Source organism: Nannospalax galili, unplaced genomic scaffold, assembly GCF_000622305.1.
Source record: "Nannospalax galili isolate Female #2095 unplaced genomic scaffold, S.galili_v1.0 scaffold999, whole genome shotgun sequence".
NCBI lineage: Eukaryota > Metazoa > Chordata > Mammalia > Rodentia > Spalacidae > Nannospalax > Nannospalax galili.
In genome coordinates, this window is record NW_008344824.1 from 151,448 (window position 1) to 158,538 (window position 7,091).

The 7,091-nt window shown below is 37.6% G+C and overlaps 1 pseudogene; it reads right to left on the reverse strand.

Moving 5' to 3' along the window:
* The window catches only part of LOC103740527, a 10,676-nt pseudogene extending 10,121 nt beyond the window's left edge, over positions 1 to 555 (reverse strand).
* Between the last annotated feature and the right edge of the window lie 6,536 nt (positions 556 to 7,091).

The window sequence follows — 7,091 nt, forward strand, 5'->3', positions numbered from 1 at the left end:
TGTGCCTGTTTAATCTGAGTTTTCATCAATGTTCTTACCCTATGTAGAAGGAATATTATTCTTCCAAATACATATTTATAAAGGATCTATAGGATAGGATATATTGTGTGTTTCAGTTATCACCTTTTCAGTGTCTATCTTTGTTGTGTAGTCATTTCTTCCAAGACAAAACTTTCCATATTGCCAGGAAGCTTGTAAAGAGATAGGATGTTGTAAGGGGAGATAAAACATCCCATTCTGTAGGGAAATTCATTAAGCTCAGCATATAAACTACTCAAAGACTTCAGGAAGACCCTGAAACTGACCAGATTCACTAGAACCCTCCCTAAGTATATATAAGCCCCAAAGACTGTTCAGAGACATTCTCAAACAAGCTGAGCTGCCTAGAAGATGCTTAAACCAGCCACGCCATCTAGAAGAAGCACACACCAGCCAAGCTGCCAGGAAAAAGCTCAGACCCAGGCTCAGACCAACTGAGCCGCTAACAAGAGGCACTCTCCAACCTGTCTGACTGCCAGAAAGTTGATCAACGTGCTTCAGGTTTCCAGCTTTCATGGCCTGCTACCCATGCTGGGTGGGCTTTTGGTGATGCAACTGTCTTTGAGTCATTTCTGCTACTGACACATTCTCTTGTAAGTAACCACAATAAAGCTCATTGGTTCACAAAGTTAGACTTTGATGATAACCTTTGGTCTGCCTTTGGTTCCCTACCTGGGGTGAGTAGGTATTTTTTTATTGTTGTTGTTGTTTACATCTCTCCAGGAATAGTATCACACAAGCTTTCTTGACAAAATATTGCTCATTAAATATTTATAAGCTAGTCTGTAAAATGTTAGGAAAAAAGTGACAAGATTATGGGTTCTACAGCATTAATCACAACTCTAATACACTAGGTTCTGTTATATCTGATGCTTACACAGAATAAAAAGGATGAAGGGAGAGGAGGAAGAGGAGAAGGAAGAGGAAGAGGGGGAGAAGGAAGAGGAGGAGGACAGGACAAAGTGTCAACTCTGCCTCAAAAATTCAGTCTGGGGCCTGGAGAGATGACTAAGCAGTTAAAAGCACTGACTGCTCTTGCAGGGGGCCCGGGTTTGGTTCCCAGCACCGACATGGCAGCTAACAACTATCTATAACTCAAATTCCAAGGGATCCAACACCCTCTTCTGACCTCCACAGGCATTGCACAACATGAGTGCACTTACATACATGCAGACAAATAAATTATTTAGAATACATTCATAAGTGCAATATTAAAAGGCTCTCACAAAATACAAGATGAAATATGACTAGAAAATATACAGAAGCACCATCAAAGAAAGAACAGCTGTGTGACAGTTTAGCTTTGACACAGGAAGCAATACAAAGGATTAAAGAAAGAAATGACCATGCTCAAGAGGTTACAGAGAGAAAATAAAGTTATAAAGTACAGAAAACACAAAATACGACTAAGAGCACAAACAAAAAATGACTGTAACCAATACACACCTTTCAATAATAACTCAATATTAATGGTCTCAACTCCCCCAATCAAAAGATATAGACTAGTTGAATTGATTAAAAAACAAGATTCATCTTTTGGTTATCTAAAAGAAACTCATCTTACCTCCAAGGATAGGCCTACCTTAGACTAAAAGGATGAAAACAATATTTCAAGCAAGTGGCACTAAGAAACAAACAGGAGTTATAATATCCGGTGAAATAGATTTCAAGTTAAAATTACTCAGAATAGATAAAGAAGCTCACTACATTCTGAACAAAAGAACAATTAACCAAGACATCACAATCATAAATACACCAAACCCTGGTGCACCCAGTGTTATAAAAACAGTACTACTGGACTTCAAGACACAGATCAACCACAGCTCAGCAATACACCATTTTCTCCAAACAGTCAGTTCACTGGACAAAGAATAAACAGAGAATCATCTGAATTAAATGCTATCATACACCAAATGGACTAGCAGACATCTACAGAATATGCCACTCAAGCACCAAAGAATACACATTCTGCTCAGCAATCCATGGAGGTTCTACTAAAATAGACCACAAACTGGGTGACAAAACAAACCTCAAAAATACCAACAAATTGAAACAATACCGTGTATTCAATCAGGCCACAACAAAATAAAATTTAAAATCAACACCAAAAGAAGCTCTAGTAACTGCACGAACTCATGGAGAGTAAACAACACACTCCTGAATGATGATTGAGTCAAAGAAGAAATCAAGAAAGAAATAAAAGTATTTTTAGAACTAAATGAAAATGATAATACAATATGACAAAACCTCTGGGACATATTAAAAATAGTCCTAAGATGGAAATGTATAGCTCTAAGTGCCTACATTTAAAAAATCTGAAAAAGCACAAGTAAATGACATAAAGACACAACTCAAGAATTTGGAAAGGTAAGAACAAACCAAACCCAACAGACAAGAAGAAATCATAAAAATCAGAGCATAAATTAATGAAATAGAAACCAAGAAAACAATGAATCTAAGTTCTTGTTCTTTGAAAAGATAAACAAGATAGATAGACCCTTAGCCCAGTTAACCAAAAGAAAGAAAGAGCAAATCCAGATCAACAAAATCAGGGATGAAAAGGGTCAAATGACAAGAGATAACAAAAAGATCCAGAACATTGAAAGGGAATTAAAACATAATGCTGTTAAATTTGAAAGTCTAAAATAAATGAATTTCTAAATTTAATGGACCCACCAAAGTTAAACCAAGAACAGATCAACAGTTTAAACAGACAGAAGGAAATCAAAACAGTAAAACAAAGCCTCCTAACTAAAAAAAGCCCAGGTCCAAATGGATTCACAGAAGAATTTTACCAAACGTCCTTCAAAGAAGTCTACAACCAATACTGCTCAAATTATTCCAAAGGATAGAAACAGAGGGAGAATTCCCAATCTCCTATGAAGACAGAATTACTCTATTATCAAAACCAGGTAAAGACACAACCAAAAAAAAAAAAACTATAGGCCCATATCCTTAATAAACATAGATGCCAAAATTCTCAACAAAATACTCACAAATCCTGTAAAGACACCCTTCAGAAAGATCATCCACCATGATCAAGTCAGTTTTATTCCAGAGATTCAGGGATGGTTCACTATATCTAAGTCAATAAATGTAATGAATCATATGAATGGACTTAAAGACAGCAGAGGCAGGCAGATCTTTGTGAGTTTGAGGCCAGCCTGGTCTACATAGTGAGTTCCAGGACAGCTGCTGGGGATACAGGGAAACCCTGTCTCAAAAAGGCCAAAAAAAAATTGTATGACCATCTCAATAGATGTAGAAAAGGTATTTATCTGGAAACCTACTACTGTAGACACTTCCTAAAATATACACATATAGGAAAAAGAGTTTAAATGGATTTAACCTGTATTTGGGGTGGGCAATGTCTCTCTCAGACACTACTAGGTTATCAAAAATAAGTCCAGTTCCAGGTTTGGGTTACATCTTTTTGAGTTGTTGGTCAGGGAGGTCCCATAGAATCCCAAAACCTTACAGGATATTGCCGTTGCTCTTGGTTATCCACCAGAACCTGATGGTAAAACCCTATTGCTGAAGATACCATATACTTGAATCATAGAACATGGAGAAATCAGGTACTAACCTCAAAGCTTCATCCCTACTGGCTAGCTTTCATAGTGTTAGAAGGTGCTTTGCACACTACAAGGGGGAAAAAGTAATCAACAGTCTTACCCAGCTGTAAACCTGGCAAGCCACAATGATGACTGGGTGGCAAGATATGCCCACTGGTGCCATAGTGGCTTGACTGTAATGAGAGTAACCAGCCACTTTCTGATTGGATTTAAGGCCTACTCCCCAAGACATAACTCATACCTGGTACTGTAAACCTGGCCAAAAACCCATGGCCAAAGAGGTCACGGGTCCTAGGGGAGAACCCACTACTGTTGGATACAGAATTAAATTGCCCCCTAAGTACTTATTCTTAAGCACATAAATTAGTGCATCTCTCAACCTTCATTAGAGAAGCTTGTTTTTGCATTAGAATGTGATTCACATAAAATTCATTGTGCAAAGAATAAGAGATTGCAGAGTGATCAACCTTGACATCTGTAGCACACCCCTCCACCAACCAAGGCTCAGGGATTATCTCATAAGATTTCATCTTACCCCATTCAGACTGGCTAAGATCAAGAAAACAAATGATACCAAACGCTGGTGAGGATGTGGAGAAAGGGGAATACTCATTCACTGCTGGCGGGATTGCAAACTTGTACAACCCCTATGGAAAACAGTGTGGAGAACTCTTAAAAAACTAAAAATGAACCCACCATTTGATCCGGTTATACCACTCTTTGGCATATACCCAAAGGACTCATCCTATTGCAGAGGTGCTTGTACAACCATGTTTGTTGCTGCTGTTTTCATAATAGCTAAGAGATAGAAGCAACCTAAGTGCCCCTCAACTGGCGAATGGTTAACAAAAATGTGGTACATTTACACAGCACTAAAGAAAGATGGAATCATGAAATTTGCAGGTAAATGGATAGAACTAGAAACACAGACTCAGAATCAGACTGGTGGAACTAACCTTCTTGGATGTTTAACAGCGGTACTTTGAGGCCTATACTAATTTGGTCAGGGGGAATAACTGACCTGAATCAGTGTCCAGTCTACAAAGAGGAGGGTCAACACAGAGGAAACATTTCCTCCATACTTCCAAGTGAAACCAGCCATTATCAAGCAGGACCCAAAGGTCCTTCACATGGACAGAACTAGTAAAAGAAAGGAGCCAGGGGCTCCTCCCAAACCTAGGTGACCCCTGAGGAACAGATCCTCAAATGACCTTAAGAGTAAAAATAAATTGGTTTATCTGGGCCAACTGTAGGGTCTTAAACACCCAAAAGGAACATATAACCAAAAATTAATGGGGTCAATATAATTTTTAAGAGTCCATATGTATAGCTAAAGGCTACATAACAAGAAACAATGCCAAGAGAAGAGATACCTTCCTTTGAGTTATTGGCCAGGGTGGCCCAAAAGACTCCCAGACAGTAATCCAGCATAGAACTGGGAAAATGAACAGTAGACCACAATCTTATCTAAAGGAATATTGACTACTGGTTGCTGCTAGATGAGTAACAGCTGATCTTCCTAAAACAAGGAACTCTAGATAGGCTGACTAGATTCAGCAGACAGACAAGCACTGGAGAATGGCTGGGGGTGTTGACAACACAGTGGACAGTAACAGGGATGACAGAGTATATGGGCTCCAGTGTGTGGGAGTGGAGAGGCTATGGGAGGGTACCATTTGGGATGTGGGTATATAGATGAATAAGGCAGTGTGGATTGTTCTATATGATATATACAAAAAAATCAACAATTTTTAAAAGACTTATATTTGAGGAGGAAGCATTAAAAATTTACTTCAAGTTAAATAGTAGAGGTGATAAACATTATCAGTGAAATCTACCTGATGACTATATCCATACTCAGGTACTAAGGATCCAAGTGGAACCGACTGTGACTAGTAATCATCAGATACATAGAGATTAAAGGCACATGTAGAAACATCTAAGTGTTATCAGCATTAAAAACGTAGGAAAAAGCATATTGTAAAGTGAAATGGAGATCTGCTTTAAAGGGTAAAAACATTCAATTTTATGTCTTACAGGGTTTATACTGAGTTCAATATTGTATAACAGTATTAATTCAACTGTGAACCTAAAAATTTACAGCCGCTTTTTAAAGAGATGTATCCTTGCTCTGGAGTGTGTTATTGAATATGTTAAAGCTGAAATGTTTCTTCTCATCATGTGGCTATTAAATTTTTTAAAAATTTAAAAAACAATTCTTCAAAGTATAAAAATTTGCTCCTTAATAACTAGTAGATGTGAAAAACATTACCATTGAAATCTACCTGATGACTTTATATTCATGCTCAGATGCCAGGGATCTCAGAAAGTAACTGACTGTGACTAGTAATAATCAGATATACAGAGATTAGAAATGCGTGTGCAAACATCTTAGTGTTAATTGCTTTAAAAATGAATTTTTCTGCCTGGCATGGTAGCACATGCCTTTAATCCCAGCACCCTAAAAATTGCAGCCAATTTTGAAAGAAATGCATCTTAGTTCTGGAAATTGTTGTTGAATATGTCAATGCTGTTGTAGTGAAATGCTTCTTCTAATTATGTGGTTATTAAATAAATAATTTAAAAATTGTTTAAAAAAGTATGCTTGGTGATTTAAGATGAACTTTGAGCATGTATGTCTGGAAAGCCTTGAGTCTCATGAGAACGTTTATGCAAGAATGCTTGTTGAGGCAATATCTCCCGAATGTCGGTGCTCCCATAGTTTCTCGAGACCTCCAAAGAAGATATAGCATGGAGATAATGTTCCTGTGCTCATCTTATTCTGCTGATTTACTATGTTCTATTATTATTATTATTATTATTATTCAGTATTCTGTAAATATTTAACTGTGGCTCTCATGAGTCTCATGTTCTGTAGACATGCGACTGCAGTTCTCACACCATGAGAATAAAAGTAGAGCTGCTGAGTTGTAAGCACTCATATGTGAAGAAGCTATATGGGCCCCCTGGTTATTTACTTAGTTCCGTGATAATCCATTCAGGTCCCATGGCTGCCCCCTGGCAGCCACAAGATGAACCAAATTGTGAAGCAAAGTTATCTTTATTAAAAGCATAAAATTTCTGTGTGAGAGGGAGTAAAACCAAACCAAATAAGAGTGGGTTTCACCAGAAAGAGTCAAAATTGGGTTTCTTTACAATAGATATATGTAGGATTTGAGTTGACTATCAAGTTACATCTCTAAACGTTGCTAAGAAACCCCTCTCCCCTTTTAACATTGCTCAGATGCATAGTTTACAACAAGGTTGAAAGTTGAAGAATTTTCTTCTGTAAGCAAAGTCATGAGGTAGATTTATGGGAGGTGGTATTGTTTGAATTTGGAAGCAAGAGGGAATGTTAGAAACTCAAGGCTATACATCATTCTGATCCTAAATAAACAGACTATTTACTGTCCTTGACAAGCTTTCTTTTGGAAAACATATGTTGTCTCCGTAAGTAGTTTTTGCTTTGTCAGTGAT